The following is a 23,848-nucleotide window of genomic DNA, read 5'->3' as shown; positions in this document are numbered from 1 at the left end:
GAAGGCTGCATATTCAGTAGGGCCCGATTAGTTTCTTTAGAAAGCCAAATCACATTTAATAGGAGTCTGTCTGGCAAAACGGAATAAACACCCCCACCCCAAAAATTGACGTTCTAGTTGCAGCCGTAAGATTATTGATACTAAGGACGTCGATTTTGAACAAGCACTGTGTGGGAAAAACGTGACTAAGCAAATTGTTATCCTATTATTAGAGTTTTGCATGATTAAAAGTGACACCTGTGTCACATTATACGCAGTAGCATAGTCAACCTGCACCTTTCCACTCACGCGCGTGAAAAATTATCATTATTCATTTCTTATGAAATCTACTGTTGCACAGTAACTGAACACAAAAATGAAATTAAATTTGAAATAGGCTATGTGTGTTCACTTATTAAATACAAACCATGAACACATAAGTTTTTAGCTACGTAAAACCGAAAACTGTCTTATAGCGATGGTTGTTTTGATACTGCGCATAGACAGCAGAGTTGATCGATAGCAAAGCCTAAGTAAAACTTAAATCAAACAAAAGAAAGAATTTCTCCTTTATCAATTAAATATAAGGCTAAGAATTTACTTGACTAGTCCTGTGAATAAAATATTTACTATCATTTTCCATCATTTTTTCGTGCTATTTCATTTCAGAGCTGAGAAAGACATGATAAGGAATGCAATATACTGGAAATATAAGATAAAACATCAAAAGATGGCTTGTAGAAGAAACATGAAAACTGAACTTGATAAATTAACTTTAAATTTTAAGTAGTAATATATTTTTTTCATAAGCTGGACCTGTTGTATCAAAGTCATTTAAGTCAAAATATAAGTCTGTTTTACTTTTCTTTATAGATATTTTTCAGTGCACAAATCCAAATATTATAACTAACACATCTTATTTTGAAAAAAATTTAAAAATTTTTGGCTTTAATTAAGAAAATTGCTTCAAAAAAAAGAAACATACATAGGAAAAGCAGTTCTTATATTAAGAAAAAAGATCTTAATGTTTCTTAAGAAAAGTTTTCTTATAATTAGTCAATTTTTTGCTATGTAACAAAGTGATTATATAAGGTCGCTATACGATGTAATGTATAAGATATTTTTTAAACATACAAACGTAATTTTTAATGTTAATAATTGTTGATAAAATTTTTCTGGAGAGAATAAGCAACTACAAAGCAGCAATTGCTGATATACTAAGATAGAAACACATAATATTCAGTAATTTAAAACAATGTTTAGAAAAAAAAATAGAAATGAAAATAAAAGAAATCGAAAGAACTTTAATGTTCTGCCATTTAGGTACAGGTGAACATGCCTCGTAGAGGAATAACAAGCACAAGAATTTCTTCAACATAAAATTACTGAGTTTGTACATATTATTTGTATTTTATTTTAGTAAGTTGACAAACAGAAATTGTGTCATTTGAAAATTACTTCTCAAATTACACAATTTCATAGTTTTAAATACTTAGTTTGACTAACGAAAATTTTTTTGATTTTTATTTGTCTTTTAAATACCTTTTATGACCTATTCTTGTTTTGGAAATTTTTGGCTTGATCATCTTAAATTCATATAGTCATCATTCACCGAAATCAAAAGTGATTTGGCTCATCAAAACGAAAATACACAAAAGAGAAAGAGAAGTAAGGATAAGTTTTGTAAACATGCTTCCAGTTCAGTAAACAGCATAATATGAAAGGTTTTTACGGCAAGCTTTAAGGATAACATTACACTTGCACTGTGCATTTACAATAGTCGACGGTTTTTTTTTTGAAAATTGATATGTTTCGACATCTCATGATGCCATCGTCAGTATGAATGAATAAATATATAAATGGTGCAGAGCTTATAAAAGTGATATGATACAGGAACAGAAGGATAAATATATAAATATAGGTAAATTATTACAATAATCAAGAAATGAAATAAATTAATAGGGAGCGTTTTACAAACTAAATATTGTGTCAAATCTAAAAACTTGAACATTGAGGTCAGGCCCGAGTTAGTTTTGTTAATGTGCAGTGTTTCCTGGATTTTAAGTGAGAATGAGGTGTCTGCGGTTCAGGGGCGGATCCAGCAATTTTCGTGACTGATGCACCACTGCGAGCGCCAAAGGCGCTAGCTCTGTAGGGGGTCTGGGAGGATGCCCACCGGAAAATATGGTATTTTAGACAATCTGAAATGCGATTTACTGCTTTACTTAGTTTGTAAACTTTTCGCAAATTTCAATGATATAAAATCTAAAATTTTTTGAAATTTGAATGTAAGCATGGTAATGCCAGTGCTATACTTTCCCACCAAATTCATGAGACCAGCTTTCAAGAGGAGTATAAGTACGTACCTAACAGCTAATACTATGTGCCCTCCTAGCTTTAATCAAAGTGCAATGGTGAGGACTCCTATACATAAAGATCAGGATGCACATATGCACATATGCAAAAATAAAATATGGTGATGTAATATACAATGTAATATGTAAAAGTATTACAATATAGAACTGTTGCTTTAAAATCTTTATGTATAGTGGATAATTTTGAGATCATAATAATAATGTAAAGACCATACAGTAACATCATATCTATGTAAATGAAATGCTTTGCTGTGTACCCACCCTTTTGTGATCATAATGTTTTAGGGTAAATTTTATTTAGAAATTTGGCACACTGTGCATGATTGAGCACACACTCAAAAAAACATCATCTTGTAAACTCAAGATTCCAGTTATAACAGCAACAGAGAAGATTCAAAGCAATATTTCAACTTCATATGAAAGTCATTATCAAGCTAGGTGTGGAAGAAATAATAAGGAATTGTTGTGGCTGAAATAATATGTAATTACAGTTTGCTTTGCTAAATTTCAGGGAATTGACAATATTAGGCATGCAATATGAAAATGAAAAACTCTAATGAATAACATGGTTGGTCCAGCATAGCTCTTACATTCAACACATTGCATAGCTCAGAAAGTTAGTATTTATAAACAACCAAAAAATGTATGAAAAATGTGCCCTCTCTGTCACATTGAGCACATATTACAACATATTACATGGAATATTTATATATCTATGAAATATCCTGAAGTTATGCAATATAAATTATTAGCTCTTATATTTTTATGTATATTAAGTAACTTTGAAATCACAATATCCATGTGAACACAATTAGAGTGGAGATTTCTCCAGGAAGTATGTAGAGACTTCTACCAGTGACTTTAATCCGAAGAAATCTTCACTACAAATATGCAGGATTACCCAAATTCAAACATATAGTTGTGAATAAAATGTTTTGTGATCTTATGTTATATGACACTTTATAAACTTGGCACAGCAACATGCATAATTATGTGCACACTAGTTATGGCATAAATCCAAAGCATTGCATTATACTACTGGCTAAATTTCATTGAGCCAACAATATTGGACATGGAGTTTGAAAATTGACATTGTAAAATAGAATACAGTAAATTTCGATTTAATAGGTTAATGCAGGTCAGGATGCTTTGAAATTTAAATAAATTCAACAGGGAATAAACACCCCATGTGCCCCTTCCCATCATATTCCTAACAATATAAAGAGTAAGCCATAAGCATTACATAAATACAAGTATAGACCTATAGCTATGCATTACAATGACAAGCATAGTAAGCAGTAAGCACTTCAAGCTACTTAGTTTAAAGGCCGCCAATTATCTCCCATATGCTTAGGGATAAGCAACTCTGCGTTAAGATCTCTTGCCAGCTTTCCTTTTCGAAACAGGTCTGTTTTAGTCGGAAATGGCAGCAGAGACTTTTGCTTCATAATCCTTTCTTACAGAAGAAATCTCGCTGGTTTTACTGTCTTGAATCAATGAGCCAAGATCGTATATATGCCTACTTTCAGCCATGATGACTTCAAGATATAAATAAGCCAAATGCCATAGTCATGTAATTATAATTTTGAAGGTTTGAAGATTTATAACGCTGGCTCAAGTGCACCAGTCAGAATGAAATTGTGGTGTTCGTGGGCTTAAGTGCAACAGTCAGCAGCGATTTCCCACCGTGACGTAGCCTAAAAAACAATGAAATTCGTGACGTTTAGGTGGTTCACTCGGCCAAAGAGACTAGGGACTGTTGCACCAACTGGTGCACTTTTTCCCCACCGTGACGTAGTGATTCACTATCTAGCCACCGTGACGTAGTAATACAAATTCAGCTCAGTGTAGCTGGATGATGAAACAAATTTTCGCTAAAAATTTCGACACATAAAAACGCCATATTTAGCGACGCATTTTTTAATAATGCGGCTGTTATCAAAATGATACTCACTTGTAAACAATCTACGAAGGCTTTTAACAATATTTCTCAATCATTAATGTACATCTGTTGTCAATATATTGTCAGTGTTAAGGTATTTAAAGCATTTAGAAACTATAAACGTTCCAATCTGATATATTTCTTGCATTTTGCTCGTATTGATTGTAAGTTATAATGTTGTGAAACATTAACTATTCAATTTTATGACTGATGCACTTGCATCAGTTGCACCAGCCTGGATCCGCCCCTGCTGCGGCTTCGATGATTTTGAAGCATTAGGGTGAATATTTGGTTTTACAGAAATGAGATTTAAGAAATCGATAGATAGGAGAGTTTTTGTATGTTGTGGTATTTTCCCTGATTCTGGTGGATAAATGGAACGACGTTTCGCCAATGTATCGGGAATTACATCCCACTCAATTGAATTTATATACCACCATGGATTTCATTAAGTCTTTCAGTTCAGCAATGAATCATTAAGTAGTTTAAAGCAGATGGGCAAAGTTTAGTATCTATTAACGCAATACAGGTTTTGTTTCGAACGACTTCTGTTGTGAAAGACGTTTACAAAGTAATTTAAAAACTGTGCATCATGTACTTAATTTTCAGTTAAAATAATTCCCTGTGTGGAAGGACAACTCTTAATAAAAACTTTGAAGTACTCGTTTCTATTAATACGAAATTCAAAGAGGTTATTTGTTATGGGTTTAATTTAAATATAGCTTGGGAATTTCTAAAAAATGAGCTGTTAACTTATTACTTGTAAACACATGTACACTTACCTTATGCATGATATTTTCATAATTTTGTAGCAGCACGATTAAAAGCGTTTACTTTTTGCATGTATTTAGAACTTTCTGATAAAGTCCATGCATGAGTTTACAAAGAATCTTTTATTGAATGAGAGCTTGTTACAATCAAGTAAGTAACTATCTATAATTGCTTTATCAAACCAATGCAAAAAGATATACCTGGTGATAGGTAAATTTGATAAGGAATTTCGCCGAGTAGTTCTTCATAAGAAAAAATTAATGAGAATTGTTAAAAAATTTTTTTCGATATTTCTATCAGCATTGATCAAGAAAGCAAAATGCATTTAGGCGATTGAAAACAGATAACAAACATAGCTTGTGTTTCAAGAATCAAGGACAGTTTGAGCACGTAAAGGATTGTATCGAAAAGATTACAAAGCACATAGATTAATAAACTCCAACTCAATCAATGACAATTTTTGCCTCAAGACACAGTTTTGTTTAAGAACTGATGATGACAAGTAAAAAAAGATTTCGACGAATGTTCTCAAAGAATTCTTATTTACTGCCACCGGAATACCTGGATTTGAACTTTGAATGTTTGATGATCAGTTTCATGAAAATAATGTTTTAAGGAGATTTTCTTCAGAGCATTTTAACTATGATTTTGAGTTTCAAATAAGTGCATGTATGACAAGAATAGCAACAACATTATTTTTCAGATACTTACAGGACATAGTCATTGCAGACAAGATAATATAGCTGCACTGTACGCACAAACAGTTATTTTATTTTTTTCTATTTACTAGTTTTCTACTTACATGAATGATCACTCTCAAATAGGATGTATAACTATTTACAGTGTTCTTCGTTATTGCAAAAATAAACGAATGAGTATGGACAATAAGTGCACTTTTTCGTTTTTGACTCTTCTTCACCAACTTGCTTCATCTTATCTATTTTTCTTTCCATTGCTTCATTCATAACAGCATCATTCAGCAAGAGCCACTTTCGTTTGGCCAAGCAAGAATAAAATGCACAAATCAGCAAGACAAAAATTACAGCTTTTGAAGAACGTCTCATGCTTTCCACCAGCAAAAGATAATAAGTACACCAAAATTCTTCTCAGTCGACTAGCTTCAATGATGGAATTTATCTGGTACTTTAGGTCTATTTATACAAGCTGAAGAAATAAATTATTAAATATTTTAAAACAGATGGTTCATCAAATACTATCCACGCAGCGGTACCACATGAGGGCAATTTGGAAAGACGCTATATTTAAATAACGCTAATAGTCAAATAAACAGCTTTTATATGTCATACCTTATTCGAAAGCCATCATCAGAGAATACATATAATATATTAATCCTAACACGGTTTTTTTAATATGCACATGAAAAACATGTGACTTGGACGAGATTTGAATTCGCACCTTCGGGATACTAGTCCGCCGCTCTACCTGTTGAGCTACCAAGCCCACAGTCAAATCTGTTAAAACTGCGTATGGGCGAGAGAAATACGTCGTTTATACGTCGTTCGTACGTCTCTCGTTCATACGCAGTTTTAAGAGATTTGACTCGTCTCCAATCCCTGTGGGCGTGGTAGCTCAACAGGTAAACGCGAATATCCCGAAGGTGATTCCCTCTCGTCAAGTCTGATCATAAAAAACCGTGTTAGGATTTATATATTATATGTATTCTCTGATGATGACCATTGGCGTAGCTAGCGGTCATCATAAGAGATATACATTATTTCACGAACAATTTGTAATATTATGTTTTATTCGTTCAAATTTACGCTTTTATTAGGTGGTTCGTAATCGTAATACAGCAAAATCTCAAGATTTGTTATGTAACCTAGGAACCGCCTTTTCTCGCACATTGCATACTCGCGCGATTCTCCACGTATTCCGCCCATCTTCGGAGTGTGGAACAATGGTATATAAGAAGTTTTGAATTCTGGTTGGCTAAGGGACTTGACGCATGCTCAAATCTGCTGTTTTTATAGTCGAACTCCCGCTATTTTAAATTGGCGGAGGTTGTAATTATTCGACCTTTTAATACGAGTACAGCGATTAGTGATTATCAAATTACGTGTCATTGTCGGTATTAATTTTCCTTTGTGTTTACTCTCAAATTGCTATAATTCTATATAAGAAGTTTTGAATTCTGGTTGGCTAAGGGACTTGACGCATGCTCAAATCTGCTGTTTTTATAGTCGAACTCCCGCTATTTTAAATTGGCGGAGGTTGTAATTATTCGACCTTTTAATACATACAGCGATTAGTGATTATCAAATTACGTGTCATTGTCGGTATTAATTTTCCATTGTGTTTACTCTCAAATTGCTATTTTGTATTTGTGTATGACACAATGGCTTCAAGTGCGACTGCGATTTGCTCAACTGATGTTGATTTAGTAAATAGCTTATTAGCTAAACCGTTCAATTTTGAAAGTGACTTGGGTTTCAAAAGAATTCAGTTAAGCGCAACCGATTGTTTGAATATATACCGTTCCACCAATTGATAATCTATTTACGCCTTTGATTATGTTTTGAAAAAGTAAACAGCCACTTTATCAAAAGGTATTAGGAGAGAATGTTTCATTTACAGATGTTAAAGTCCCAAATTATTTCACACTTTTTCAAGACATTTTGTGTGATTACCTGCTTCAAATGAGCAAGATGTAAAATTCAACATCTTCCCAGAAAATTATCGACTCTGTTAAAAAACAGACAGAGTCTTTTAGAACTTTGAACATGACTCAAGTCGTCGCTTCTACATTATAATAGGTAGTGGTCGATAAACTTAATTTGAACTAATTTAGAAGTTAGAACTGGTTATTACATATATCATAAAAAATCTGTAAACGTAAAAATAAGTAAAGATGCACATACAATCATTGAGTAACTATACGAACGTGCATCATTAAGGCATTACAAATATAATGAAGTGAACTTGTTTACATCTCAATACTTTTTTCCAAAAACTATAAAATATAAAAACTTCTTTGTTGGATTATAATAAAAGTTTCTGATTTATTTGATGTTACTTAAGAAAATAAAAATTCTGAAGCCTTTGAACAATACATTAAAGAAAATGAGGAAACAGTCATGTTTCAAGTACTTCTATGCATTTTAGCATTGTGATGGTCGCACATCAAACAATAAATATGTGGAAATAAATATAAATTAGTTTGATGACCTTTAAAATGGTGTTTTATGACATATAACGCAAGGAGTATAAGCGTCCTTAGCATACTAATAAAAATATGCTTAGTTAATGCTACTCGAAATGTTTGTCTTTAACAGGTACTGTGCTGAACAAATAAAGTATTATTCGTTAGTATTTAAAAACATGTGCGTAAGATTGACGAATTTTATGGTATTTACATTAAACAATTAAATATACATGGTATACATGGTTAAGAGAGGAAAGTGTTTTTAATATATACATTAAAATGTTTAAGTTGTGTTGATGTCAATTAACTCCAAGTTTTCTTTCCTTTTTATATTCATCGCACAAATTTTTGAATTGGGAATTTAAACTTTGTAAGCTTTGACTTAAATCTCCTTTTATCATTTTTTTTCTCTCAAAGGTTAGAAGTGTTATGCTTTTTGGTAGCTCCCACATCTGTAGTTACAGCACAGCTATTTTGCAATCAAAATGACATTTTGTAATAATTATAAGAATGTAAGTAAATTTCATGAACAAAATTTAGGTCTTTGAAATAAGTCATGTGAATGACTGAATGTTAACTCTAAGCAGTGACGCTATTTAGGAAGTTTGGCTATTTTATTCCTAAATATATTTATTGTTACTGAATAATGATCTGCACAAGCTGTTGTTGGCTTTGTGTTGTTGAATCTGTCTTTTAATTTGAATAAAAAACGCTCTTGAAACGTGTTATTACTGTTCATTCATCATTATACTCTGCGTCTAATTCAAAGTACCTATTTTCCAGGTTTTTTAATACTTCGTATTTCTCACTTTTTCTTTTCTTAGTTTTTCTTAAGTAACAGTTTGATTTGCTCCCTTTGATACGCTATTCATTTCTTTTTCTGCTTTTACATCTGCAGTTGATTAGCATGAACTCTATTAGATGGTCAAGTGAACCGCACAATTTTAAGATTTCGATCATGCATTATATTGGAAGATTGTTTCTTCTTTAGCTAGTTTCTTTAGGTATATTTTCCTATACGTTACTTCAGTGATTCTCATTATCCAGGCATGCCCCCCATTATGTGCAAAGCAAAATGGGTTAGACAAAACCATGGCCACCACGTCTTGAACAAAAAGAAAATTTTTTACATCTTTTTGCAATTTTCATGTTAAAATGTTTTTATTTGCCATGAAACGAATGTATATTCACATGTTAAAGAGCAGTCTTTCGGTGACACTCTCCACTATCCTTGGATGTCTGGATTTTAAATTGACACTAGATTTCCAAAATGAAATAAAGGATATTTCTTTGAGGCTTTTAGAAATATAACATTTTGAATAATTCCAATATGATATTCTAGCGTATACAACTTCCCTATTTTCAACTAATTTTTCTTTTAGTCAAAAAACAAAAAATTGATTGTAATGAATAATGCTTTAGTTGACATTTTTAATGCAAAAAAACAAATATAATTTTCTTGATTGATTTAATCTCATCCTACTGCGTTCTCCGGATTGTTTTGTCGTGCTCTGAATCCGCCACTGTGTAGTGCATATCTCAAACAACTTTTTGGGCCTTCAAGTTTAGCCACTGTACTCCCACATTCATATATTCAGCTCTTTCATGCTGACTTCTTCTGTTTGCGATTTTAATTTCAAAAGAAATCATCAGGGCAGAGCTGAATATATGAATATTTACCCCCTCTCCCCTAATTAGCGTTCTGGTTTCACTCTGGATTTGTCGTGTAACAATAAAAATGAATACAACTGTTTAGTAGCTATGTTTAAAAGCAACTGATCATATCTTGTTTAGTTTTAAATCACAAAATATTTAATGTTAAAATAAAGTTGCATTACGTCAAAATTTTGGAAAATCTTTTATTGACAAGACAGAAAAATTTTGTTATGATGCTCACATTGAGTTTCGCTGCAATCGTGACGCTTTCACAGCTGTCGGTGTAGTTCAAGGTGGTCGAAAACAGCCAGTCTTTTCAAAGGATTTTGGGTGATTACTTTGTCTTGGTTACAATGTCTAACATATGTTCGCGTGAAACTATAAAAAATGATATTAGTTCAAATGATTATCTTTTGTGTATATTAGTTAGTAAAATATCAAATATTACAATGAACTTCTAGAGAAGAACAATGGAATAAAAATGATATGTTTTAAAAGAAATAGTTAAGCATCCAGATAAAATTTTGTATGGTACGATCTGTTTGCATTTTTATAGAGGCCAGTTCTTACATGGAAAGTTCGTGCTACTATAGTACGTACTCTAGTTAAATGAAAGGAATTTTCAATAGCTAGAGAATTTTTAATCGTTTTGGCAAATATATAAGTAAAGATATGACTCTACATAAGCCAGATAAGCGATCAGGTAAAGTAATTTCACATAACACTGTGATCGATAACTGTATGTTTAAGGGAACATAGAAAACATTTCTTCATAAGAAACACTGGGAAAAATAAGCGAACAAACAAATAAACGAACGACTGCAAAATTAACACATCTGCGTGATTTTAGCCTTAAATCTTAGCTATTCAAAAATTCAGCGAGAAAGTTTATTGATCCAATTGGTTCGGAGCTAGCTTCTATCAGTGTAAGATAAATACCTATCACTAAACTTCAAGATATCATTAGTCAATTGACTACCAATCTAAAATTTTAATATTTAGGTTTTCACAAATAAATCTATAAAACAGCGTTATTGAAATCATAGAGCTTATTTAACATTGTGAGATGCGTTACTGAAATCATTCTTCACGGCAAGCAAATTTATTATTTAGTAATTACGAATCTTTTCATCTAAGTATTTTGAAATAGAAAAATGAATTGTAAGCTTATGATAAAAAAATCAATTAGACAATAACTGATTCAATTCGCCTTATGATACATGGTAGTCAATAAACAGTGTTATAGCTAGCTGCAATAAACACAAATTACGGAATTTCTCAATAAAGTATGCTTATAAAAAGAGCAGTGGATTGTGTGCAATGAGGCATATCAGTTTCATTATATAGAGTTTCTAGACTCCTGCTCAAGATGCTTAGAGCAACATTGAACATGCCTTTTATCTTTTCTTGTTTGAATGGCGGAAAAAAACGGGTAGAAAAATGTAATAATTTTTGATGTGGTCAAAGTATTAGCTATTGATTATGGATAAAAGCCTCATGAATGTCGAAATGCATACATGCCTTGTTAATGAAATCTATTAGACATTAAGCAAGTGTTATGTTAGACACACATATTAATTAGCCAACAGTAGCGTAGACAGCTCGCAAATTTGGTCCTGCTATGCTAATTTTTTCTGTGTTCACTAACAGTAAAATCAAAAGATTTCTACAGAAATAAATAATGCTAATGATCTAAAATTTACATAGCTGGACCATAACTTGCTTGCTGGCTACGCCACTGGTGGTAAGAGTCTTTAGTATCATACTACAGATTTATAGCCATAGCTAGAAGGCTAAATGGGGGGGTTGTATATTCAGTCGTGCCTGATTAGTTTCTTAAGAAAGCTAAATCACATTCAAAAAAGTCTGTCGGGCAAAACTGAATTTATAACTAATCACCCTACTCCCACCACAAAAATTGACATTCTAGGTACGGTCGTGAGATTGTTGATACTAAGGACGTCGATTTTGAACAAGCCCTGTGTGGGAAAAACATGAGTTAGCAAATTGTTTTCCTGTTATTAGAGTTTTTGCATGATGAAGAGTGATACCTATGTCACATTACACGCAGTAGCATACTCAACCTGCAGCTTTCCTTCCGCGCGAGTGTATTTTATAAAATTATCATTATTAATTTCTTTAGAAATCTACTGTTGTCACAGTAACTGAAGACAAAAACGAAATAAAATTTGAAAAAGGTTATGTGTGTTTACTCTTCAATTACATCCCGTTTTTAGCAACTTAAAAAAGAAAACTGTCGGACAGTGTTGGTTGTTTCGATACTGCGGAAGACAGCAAAAGTTGCTCGATTGCAAAGCCTAAGTAAAACTTGAATCAAACAAAAGAAAGCTTTTTCTCTAAATTAAACAAACATGGGACTTTGAATTTCTTTGTCTAGTCCTTTGCATAAAATCTTTACTATCATTTTACATCATTTTTTTATATTAAGTGTTTTATTTTAGATAAAGGTACCTACCCAGCATATCTGGTTACGAAAACTTCTGCTTCAAAACCACAGCAAAAATATTTTTGATTTCTATACATGCCAGTATTTGAACAACAAAAGCATTGATGTAGCTTCTTGGTCTAATATTCTACTTTTTTATAAATAACAGCCATCGAAGAGAAAGTCTTATCTTGTTATCTTAATACAGGGTGTCCCAAGAACAATGGGACCCGTATTAAAAAAGTATGCTTTGAAATTTTTATGCATAACAATTTAATTAGCATACACAGCATCGTACTTTACAGTTCCGTGTCTCTGGAATTTGATAGAGTTAGGATTTGTACCGTATTAGTAAAAGCAAAGCAAGTTAAAAGTAACATCATCATAAACTAGTTTTTGTCTCATATACATCGTGGAAGACCATTGTAAAATCCAAGCGACATGATATAGTTATATTAACCTTAAAACTTGGTTGTAAAGCATGTTTTTCACTTGCCATGTATCGTAACGTATCGTAGCAAAACGTGAAATGGCGCATGCGTGCTTATGAATTTAATGGTCAATTGGCACAAGCAGGCATGCGTCATGTTACATTTTGCTACGATACGAGACGTGGCTAGTAGAAAACAGGCTTAACAAACGTGGATAAATTAGCCTGTTGCTAAATTAACCAGGCGGAACAAATAGCTAATGCAGACGAAATTACCTTATGAAGATTTCATTTTATGCATACATAATTATTTGTTTGAATCTAACAAAGTGGATCGTAACTAAAATACCACACGAGTACATACGAGTACATACGAGTACATACGAGTACATACTAGTACATATGACTGACATACGAGTACATACGACTGACATACGAGTACATACGACTGACATACGAGTACATACGACTGACATACGACTATATAGGGTTAGGGTTAGGGTTAGGGTTTGGGTTATATATATATATATATATATATACTTGTGACCAGTATGTAGTCGTATGTCACTCGTATCTACTCGTATGTCATTCGTAGTACTCATGTCAATCGTATATACATATATCTCGTATGTACTCGTATGTACTCGTGTGTCACGATCAACAAAGTAACGGTAACAAACGGCAAGAGCCGTCAAAGCATTGTTAAGACAAATCTTTTTGTCCAATTTCTGGTTATTTCGAAATCTCGTGATATTAATCTAAAGGAGTTTTTAGCTTACAGTGTAAGTGATTTCCATTTTTAATCGCTTTTCCGACAGGGGGACTTGTGAAGACAACGAAAGCCAAGATGTTGCACATCTTAGAGGAAGCAGCCAACATTCCAACTGTAGATATAGCAAACATTGTTGATAATAATGCACTAATGGTTGATGCAATGGCAGTATTGCAGGCTGCATAACGAAAATAGAGAACATTTGGTGAATTTGCAGATGAAATATTTGATTATTTGGTAAAGCTTGCAGAGCAATGCAAGGCTACAAGACTAGACTTTGTTGCTGACAGATATCCAGCAATAAGTATCGAGAATTCAAAAATGTTCTAAAAGAAATAGTGGAAACAAAACTACAGTTGTATAGTGTTGTCTGTTTCTACGTATGTAAACATGCAATTGATTTATCGGTTGAGTGAACAAAGTATCATACTCAATAGACAATATGCTGGGGTATAAACATCTTATCAAAAAATTGTTTTAATTCGAAATTTTAATGAATTTATCTTTAAAATTATTTTGAAATATGAAATGAAATAAGATTTAAAGCACGGAAGATATTTTGCCGGAAATCAACCTTTGGCTTTCATAACGCGTGCCTTTGTTTGCACTTACTCCATATAAAGTCAGCAGTGCATTGCGTGTGGCACGTTGATTAAGACCCGTTCACACGATCCGATTTTGTTGGGTCCTGTCAATACATGTACTGGATGACACAAATGACTGTTCAAACGATTATAAGTATCAAAATGAATATAAAAATCAACAAAATTATTGGACCGTCTGACCAAGCAATCAAAAGACGGAACAAAAACAATTGGATCCGACAAATCGGAACGTGTGAACTGGCCTTAAAATAGAAAGAAACCTCTAAACATGGCGAAATATATCTATCAAACGCAATGTTAAAAGTTAAAAAGGCCCACATGTAGAATTTCTTTTTCTATCATTAAAATCACCTAATCATAACGTACGTATGAAAGCACCTAGATTGCTGTATACGAAGAAGTGGTTCTAAGGGGTGCGACTGTACCGTGCAAATTTTTGCCGACAAGGGGGGCTGGGCAGCAATTCCCCTTGCGATAGTAACTTCTAGTTCATAAATCTATATTCAAAGACAAGAATTTTCCTTTAAAATGTTGTAATTAATATATAACTTTTGCTTAGATATTTGAAAATTTTGTCATAGGGGATGTTATGTGATAAAGGATGTCAGGCGGCAACATACACATCAATAGCAGTGTCCGTGATTGGCGTTCTTAGCAACAGTTTTCTTATCGTTATTATTGTTTTTGATCCTCTGCTTATTATAAAACTTGTACCATGGATAACTATTTTTAATTTAGCCACAGCCGATTTTATTGCTTCTCTTTCAAAGTTCTTAATTCTTGGTTAGGGATTTGCCTTTAAAATCACAGTGCCAAATGAAATAATGTTTTCCTGTTTTTACTTGTGGATGCTTGTAGCGGCAGGATTATTTTTCACTTGACATCACTTACATGGCAAACATACACCACTGCCAAACATCTTATGCACATTCGACAGATATTACCATATTGTGCGTTACAATATGGTTTGTGGCATGTAGCCTGGCTTTAGGAGAAATTTCACATGAAATTTCTGATATTTCGTTCGAGCAGGTGATAAATATTTATATAACCGAATATGCCGTCTTAGAATATGCTGTTTTCCTCCGAGTTATCATGAAGTGTTTTATCATCAAGGAAGTAATGCTAAGTCGACGAAATGCAAATATGAATGGGCAAGAGCAGAACAGTAAACACATCGAAATTGCAAAGACAATCGTCATTCTGAATATAGTTTTATTTGTAACTGCCTTTCCATATTTCGTCGCCAAACAAGTGGAAATCAACGAGAGATTAGGGAAAATACAGAGCAGCTATGCTAAACACTTTGCAGAGCACTATGAACCAGTTGCTTTTTTTAAATTTTGCTCTCATTCCAATCTTATACGAACTTAGGCTTACGAATTATCGTAACAGTCTTAAATCATTGTTTAAATGCTTTCCAATTTCTAAAGGTGATATGCACACAGGTATTTCTTGTAAGACGACAATGTTGTAAATAAAATGAATAATTCAATTTGATTTGTTGAGAATTGAAACACAAAATCTCGATCATAATATACGGACTAAAATGAGGAATTTAATCGTAACTAGTAGAAATATAAGTGAAAGTTATCTTAAAATCTGTTCTGATAAGATGTACAAGAGTATCTTAAAACGTAATTATGACTTTTTGATAAATGTATTATAAGTTCTTAATAACCGAGCGTGAGGTCTTTACGAGAACGTTCTCAATCCGTGACAATAACAGAGGCCCGAGATTTTTAATTAAAGACTCGGAAAAAGAGACGCGAATAAATTTAATTTTATTCGCGGCATAACTTAATTTGAAACAAGGCTTTCTTTCCTTTTCATACTCGCTTTTTTATATAGGGATTGTTTTCGCTTCTTTAGTTTTCGTCAATAAAAAATACATCGTCATAATTTTTGTTGTCTGAATAATTTAAAACACTTTCCTAGCGTTTTCCTTCGTCTCACATTCGTATTGTTGACTTGCAACCATTCTCTTGAGATTTATCAAACAGTTTTGCTCTCAACGTCAGCTGGTGCCGACAATAGCGCTGATAAAATATTCTTTTGTATCATACCACAAACATGGCTGAATTTCAAGTCAAGAATATGGTTCTTTGTTTTTTTTTTCATTTTGCTTCACGAGTTTGTTTACGCTGTTACTGCAAATGATTTGAACGTCCATCAATTAGCTACGGGGAAATGTTTGCCGCCAAAAATGTTAATGAGATAATCAAAGCGCACCATTTTGCTGAAAGTGACTCTTGGCACTTGCCATATAATAATCCAGTTTAAAAAGTCCACGAGAATACTACGAGCTCAATGTTTTGCTGAATTTTGCTTGCCATTCAATTGTAAAGCGCTTAGGTTTACCAGTTATCGTTGTTTGAGACAACATGTTTTATTCGAACTGATAACTTCAAAAATTGGCGTTTCTTTTCAAACATTCCCTTAATTTTTCGAAAACTCTACTCAATAGTGTATGAATGGCGGATTTGGAAGTTTTTAAAATCAGAAAAAGGATGTTAGAACGTTAACTTGGGGATGTTTATCTTCACTTTCATACGAAATCAGTCGAGCACCACTAAATTCAACGGGATGGGATCTTACAACGAGATGTCTTTGTCTTCGTACTTTGTTGTTGTTCAGAAGTATATAGATCAGAGTTCGTGAACAATCGTGTGACCCACGCAGGAAACACATGTTTGTCTTCTCAACAAACAGCATTGTGTTTATTGTTGTAAATGAACTTTTTTCAGCCGCGCGTGGAAAGACTACGAATAGTTTGATTGCTGGCAGCAAATTTTGGCAGAGAGTAGCCTTTAGGTTAAATTATATGACATATATTACATGTATACAAGTTATGTTTGTCATATAGTTGTAGTATTTTAAAGTTTGTTTGCATTTATCATTGCTTCGAAATTGGCTTCATACATAGAGTTTTGCACGTCATAGAACTCATATTTTCGAAAAATGCCAACTTACAACCAAAAATGAGGTAAAGTCAGAATAAGGAAAAGTATTATTGAAAATAAATATTTTACGAAATGAAAAGACTTGGTAATCAAATTGCGCCCTGCGTGGTTACTTTTCCACTTTATAAATACAACAAATCCGCAGTAGCTACTGGTTCTCATCGGTTCTGTTTTCTTCTTCTACAAATTCATCATCAACCCTCGACAATTTTGGTTTTGCCCAGCAAGACGAAACACACACAGAAAAGAATTAAAGAATCAGAAAAGAGTCTGAGATGGTTTAAGAAAATATTTTCATGCATTACATTTCACCGCCCCACCATTTCCATCACAAAACATATAAACAAGTTCTTTGTGCTCAACGGCATCAATGTATTGCAATTATCAAGCTTTGAACGAACAACGATAAACGAAAACTTGAAAATACATATATAGTCTAGACTGTAAATAAGTGTTTCATTTTAAAATAGATGTAAAAGGCAAAAGTTGGAAAGTAATACTGCTCGAACTGCTTCAGACAAACGCTATTGTATACATAAAACGACATATACAATGTACGGGAACTCCTTCAACACACAAATATAGTTTGTCAATACTTCGATCTTATTATTTTATTTTAATGAGTTTTCATACAGAAATTAGATCATTTAAGAATTATTTTGGTCATAGTTTAACTTGAGGAAGTTTCAGCGCTTGCTTTGACGAGAGTCTGAATAGATACATCGTGTTGGCTGCAGAAGATCGTTAGTGTCTTGCTTTTTCTTTTCCATTTCGGACATGTTTTTTTCTTCAACAAATTCATCATCCATCCACAACCACTTTGGTTTTCCAGAGCAAGACGAAAATACACAAAACAAAAGCAAAAGAGTGACAGTTTTTGAAATAACTTTCATATTTTCAACCAAAAGAAGAGAAACGTGTTCTTCGTGTTTCCAGTCGCCAATGTAGCTACTTCTATGTCGAGCGTTGACAATTACGTTTATTTTGCAGCTCGGGTCTATTTATACGATCAACAACGATAAAGCATCGATACTTAAAAACAAGATGTGTGTGTGCTAAGAACTCAGCGTCACCATATCGGAAGAGTAGTTTTTTCTTTTCAAGGACTTGAGCAAATAAAAGCGCTAAGGAACTAAAGACAGCTGAGAAAATATGCGGTGTAGAACAGTTATTTGTTATTATTACCGAAACGTTTTAAATTATTGTTAAAACTATATATACTTGAATAAATTCATTACACTGGTCAACAGCAAATTTGGTGTCTCAGTTTTGTAAACTGATTTTGGATAATTTTGATGTGCTGAGTCCAAAAATAACACTATTTTTGCTGGGTCAGGTCGAGATTTTAAACTATCGTTAATTTTCTATTTTTTAACTTTTAAATACCCGAGAAAGGTACAACAGAAGCACTAACCATTTACCTTTTAAAGTTCTATTATCTGAACAAATTTAAATTTTTTAGCACTAGCAATACAAAGAAGAAAGCATTTGAATAAGCAATTTTTGATTGAATTTCAATTAGGGAGTTTAGGTTTTGCGATTATTATGGGATATTTAAAGATAAAATAAGGCTTTATTTAGCCCATACTGAAATTCAATGGTAAAACTTGTTAAAACACACCAACATATTAATGTACGTAAAATAATAAAAGTAGAAATAAGAAAAATAAGCCAGATGTTTTTTGCTATGTTTGTGGTGAATACACACTTGCACCAAATCGCAATACTGTCACCACCTTTATCAAGCGCGTTTACTATGCATATTTTGGCATGAAGCTCGGCGATCAAGACAAAAGTTGGGCACCTCACATGGTTTGCAAAAGATGGCGCAAAGTCCATGAACTTTGGCATCCCCATGATTTGGCGAGCCTTAAATCATGCAACCGATTACTACTTTTGTGCTATCAATGTCATGGGAATTAACAGAAAAATCCTTACAACACTGGAGTATCCCAATCTACCGTCAGCTATGCGCCCTACTCCTTATAGTGAAGAAATTCCCGTACTTGTATTTGAAGATACAAGTATTGAAGAAAGCAGTAGTAGCCAGGATGAAACTCAAAGCATTGCCACTACCGTTGATGCATCCTTTCCACATGACTAAATTGTTTTCCCGATGGCAAAATTGTTTCCCAAAACGAACTAAACGATCTTGTTCGCGATTTAAATTTGCCAAAAGACTCTGCCGAACTTCTTGCATCTCGTTTAAAGGACAAGAACATGCTAAATGGTAAAGTTAAGGTAAGTTTCTTCCGTACCAGGCACCAGGAATTTTTAAGATATTTTGCTCAAGAAAAAGAATTAGTCTATTGCAATGACATAGTAGAGCTACTGAAACATCTCGGCGTACCTGAATACAAATCAGAGGACTGGCGACTTTTTATCGACAGCAGCAAAGGTCCTTGATGTGTGTTGTTACACAATGGAAATCAATTTGCATCTGTGCCATTGGCACATTCGACAACATTAAAAGAACAGCATGAAGCAATTAAGTACGTCCTAGAAAAAATTTCTTATGACCAACATAAATGGCTGATTTGCGTTGACTTTAAAATGGTCAACTTCTTGCTTGGTCAACAGTCTGGATTTGCCAAATACCCATACTTTTTATGCCTCTGGGATAGTAGGGATCGTACTCATCATTACGTGAAAAAAGAATGGCCAGTACGTGAAGAGCTTGCAAGTTGTAGAGCAAAAAATGTGATAAACAAGCCTCTAGTTGACAGGGGACGTATTTTATTTCCTCCACTGCACATAAAGTTCGGTTTGATAAGGCAATTCACTAAAACTTTGGATAAAGATGGACGGTGTTTTCAGTTTCGTTGTAAAACCTTCCCCAATTTGTCAACTGAAAAATTAAAGCTGGTATTGATCCCGAAATCTTGGCTCTTTAAGCGATGAGCAAGGAGAACGCTTTCACCATGACTTAAGAAAGGTGGGACATGGTGATGATGGCGAACTACTGTTGGAATTTAAAAAGAGATGTGCAAGCACCAAAACATTCGCGACAATCAAAAAAACGAAAATTTAGACCGTAATAATGCAAACATTAAGTTTTCATTTTTAGTTACATGTACTGTACATGAAGTGTACATGATTCTTTCTTGGAATACTGCAATTTTATCATAAAAACTGACATTTTGTTTTGAAACATCTTGAAAACATGTACATCTTGAAAACATTGTTTTAAAAAAATATAACTAAAGTCGCATAATTTTAAATTCAAATTTGCAAAAAAATTTGACCTCCGAGAGCAAAATGAATGTTATTTCTAGATTTAGCATAGCAAAAATATAGTAAATCTGTCAAAAAATATCAGACACCTTTTAAAAAGTTTCTTTTTGTTGACCAGTGTTATGCATTTTTGTATGATTTGTAAAATTTCACATTTTTCATTTCACATGAAATCTAAAGGAAATGTGATCTCTATTATTATTGTTTACCTCAAATCCTTTTCAGTTTCAACATTGCCTTATTAAAATACTGTAGCTATATTTTTACTATCATCGTTTGTCTCTGTCGACAATAATGCGAAAATTTTAATTGAAGATTAGGGATTTTAAAGTTTAGGGATTTGAAAGTTAGAGCAAACAATTATTTTTGTCAAATTTTAGAAACGAGACACTTTTTAGCTCAGTGTTTTTCTGCTTTTAATTAATGTCTTTTAATATATTCTGTTTGAGTGAGTGTTATGCAATTTTTGTTTTGTTTGAGTTCAAAGAAATAAAAAATGCTTTTGTAAAAAGACACCATTTTGGAAGATTCTTAATGTTTTCCTTTAAAAAATTATATTTATCTGCTTGCAATTAAGTATATATGAAGCTTGACGTGTGTACTTGATATATATCTTATATTTTTGAGATTTAAGAATGAGAAGAAAAATGTGATACATATCTTATGCCTATACGTTTGGTTAAAGCTTTCGTTTAAGTTAAAAATGTCAAAATATGAGCATGAACAACCGACACAGCTGTGCCTAAATATACGAAGTAATGTAGCCAATGAGCGTGACAGATAGTTTAACAACAATTATAATATGCCATATTAGTGCCGTGTAATGTAAGTGCAAATTGCTTATAAATATGGTCCAGTAAGAAAACGTTGAATTTGTATCGGTATGTTCTTCTTCCAGGCAAAGAAATCGTTTATCGTACATTTTTATTAAAACAAAATTGAAACATGGCTTGGATTTCTTTTAAATTTGTATCACAAATATTAACTTTTACTTAACTTTGTTGTTGTTAAAATTTAACTTAATTTCTATCCGTTGGAAAAAAGACAAACGTTATAAGAAACTTTACCATATTTAGAAAGATAGGCAAACTTTATGACTTTTACGTAATCTTTTGTGTTCAACGAAGTTTTGTTTAATAACACTATACTCAGGAAAATGTTTCCAATTTGTATGATGCTGTTTTTGAGATTTTCAAAGCATTTCTGCTTGCTAGCAAAATTGAGACCTTTGTTAGCTAAAATATGAGGTTTTATTGACACATTCAATGTTTTGAAGCAAGTTCACGCGTCATATATGCTCATTGCATCTTTTAAAAGGAAGTGGTTGCAATGCTCATTTCACCTTTATTTTAAAAACACTTGTGTTTTTAAATATGATAGTTTATCTGTTCTCACATAGAATCAATTTGAATGTGGATGTGACAAAATTTTTAAAAATTTTAGACATGGGTCTTTTTTACCGCTGGCCATTTTCTCTTTGTCACTTCGTGTTGTCCTAAATTTTTCTTTGAGTAAGAGTTATTCAATTTTTTGTTTTGTTCAAGCTGAGGAATTATGCATGCTTGAGTAGAAGGGCACCGCAGTATTTATAAATTTTTATATTCTGTCCAATTTCTTTGCTTAGTACACAGAATTAACTTGATATTTTTTAAACTTTATGGACGTAAAAGAAACACATCCAATTTATGCGTAATTTAGGGTAAAACTGTCATTTAAGTCTATAAAGTAACTTAAGTACCAACAGCTGGCAGGCTAAAGGCTAAGTATACGAAGCAATGTGGCTAATAAGCATACAATATATAATATAAGACGGCAATAATAATACTGTACCGTTGTAGTTGTATAATTTAGTGATACAACTTTGAATTTTTATGTACGTTTTTCCTCCTGACCAAGAAATAATCTTCCGCAAATTTCCTTTTAGACTAAAATTAAAATTGAAGTGGCTTTGTCTTAAATTTTTATCACAAACATTTACTTTTACTTAACTTTGCCTTTGTTATCACTGAATGTAATTATGTGCGTTTGTAAAATAGCAGACGTTTTAAGCATTATGCACTAATTAAAAACATACGTTAAGTTAATGAGTTTAGGTAATACTTTGTCTTCAACAAAGTATAATTTGGATGCAAATAACTGAAGAAAGCGTTTTGTAATGTATATGCTGTTATTTTATAAATTGATATAGTGAATTTTAATTTGAAATAACTTATTGCCAAAAAACAAACATTGTTGTTAGCAGAAATATAAAACTTCATTCATACACTCGATGTTTGAAACAAGTTAACATTTTACAGGCTCATTAAACTTTATGTTTTATCTTTTGGAGCAGGCAATTTGATATTTCATAAGGCAGTTGTTGCAAAGATTGTATCACCCAGATCTCCCCAATTTTTTTGATAGATTAGCTCGACGAAATGAATGTCTTCACATCTTCAAACATGTGTATGCTGATTGATTGAAAATATGCTAATAATATGCCAAACATAAAGGTAAGAAACATGATAATGCCAACAAACAAATGGAAGAAAATTAATAAGTTAAGATAACACATAACTGTTCTACACCGCATAATTTCTCAGCTGTTTTTAGTTCTTTAGCGCTTATATTTGCTCAAATCCTTCAAAGTCCAACTCGTGCAGAAATCATTGTCCCAAAGAGCTTTATTTTATTCCTTAATCTTTGTGTGAAAAGAATACAGATGTCAAAGAAATCTGAAAATTTCAACATTTCCAATACAACTCCTCGCCAACCGGAAAATCATCTGGATATGCCTCGATAAAGTTTTGCACTTCTGTTAAAAACCTTCACTGTTTAAGGTCATTAAAAAACTTACTCTGTGCTCAAGTTGGTCATAAGCATTTATCCTGTCTACAAGCTCTACATGGTGCTTGTCAAGAACTGGAAGGAATCTTTGCAGTTCTTGACAATCTTGTGCTCGATAATTTTTTTTGGTTTCCTCGTATCTATTGTTTGATCCCTTTTTAATTTTAATGTTCCTTTATCAATGCAGTAGTTTCATATTTACTATATCAATAAGACTACTGTATTCTTCTTCTCCCATAGAAGGATCATCAATCTTTTACAATGGTGCTCGTTCAGAAGAGGTATTAAGAAAAGATATCAACAGCAGTTTAACGATCATTATCAGGACTGTCTAATCGGTTCTATTGTGGAAGCGACGTTGCTGTAGTTTGGCACGTTGGAAGAGATATTACCTGTGATTTTACTCGCATTACCAGCACAATCATAAGTGGCCTTAAAATATAAGGTTATAGCTAACGTTTTTGCCGTCGTAGCTACATTGGCATCTTGATCTTCTCCCCTCCTCATGTTTTTGTTTTAGACATCTACATATAATACTTTAAGGAAATAACAAAAGAAAAATTTTAATTTGAGAGAAATTTAGCAAACAGATTAACAAAACGGTTTTTAATGTAAAATTAATGGTTGTTTCAACTCTTTACATATCCTATAACAAGCATGCCTTTTTAAAATGAGATAGGAAGATC

At 32.8% G+C, this 23,848-nt stretch overlaps 1 long non-coding RNA gene across 1 annotated transcript; it reads right to left on the bottom strand.

Moving 5' to 3' along the window:
- Window positions 1-4,002: 4,002 nt before the first annotated feature.
- Window positions 4,003-22,560, bottom strand: LOC124455684. Its single transcript, XR_006951985.1, has 3 exons — window positions 22,546-22,560; window positions 20,272-20,273; window positions 4,003-4,051 (listed from the first exon to the last, which is right to left on the bottom strand). It is a non-coding gene; the product is annotated as an uncharacterized LOC124455684 (long non-coding RNA).
- Between the last annotated feature and the right edge of the window lie 1,288 nt (window positions 22,561-23,848).

The sequence above is a fragment of the Xenia sp. Carnegie-2017 genome, unplaced genomic scaffold (assembly GCF_021976095.1).
Source record: "Xenia sp. Carnegie-2017 unplaced genomic scaffold, XeniaSp_v1 HiC_scaffold_4, whole genome shotgun sequence".
In the NCBI taxonomy this organism is placed as follows: domain Eukaryota; kingdom Metazoa; phylum Cnidaria; class Anthozoa; order Malacalcyonacea; family Xeniidae; genus Xenia; species Xenia sp. Carnegie-2017.
This window is presented reverse-complemented; position numbering and strand designations above follow the sequence as displayed.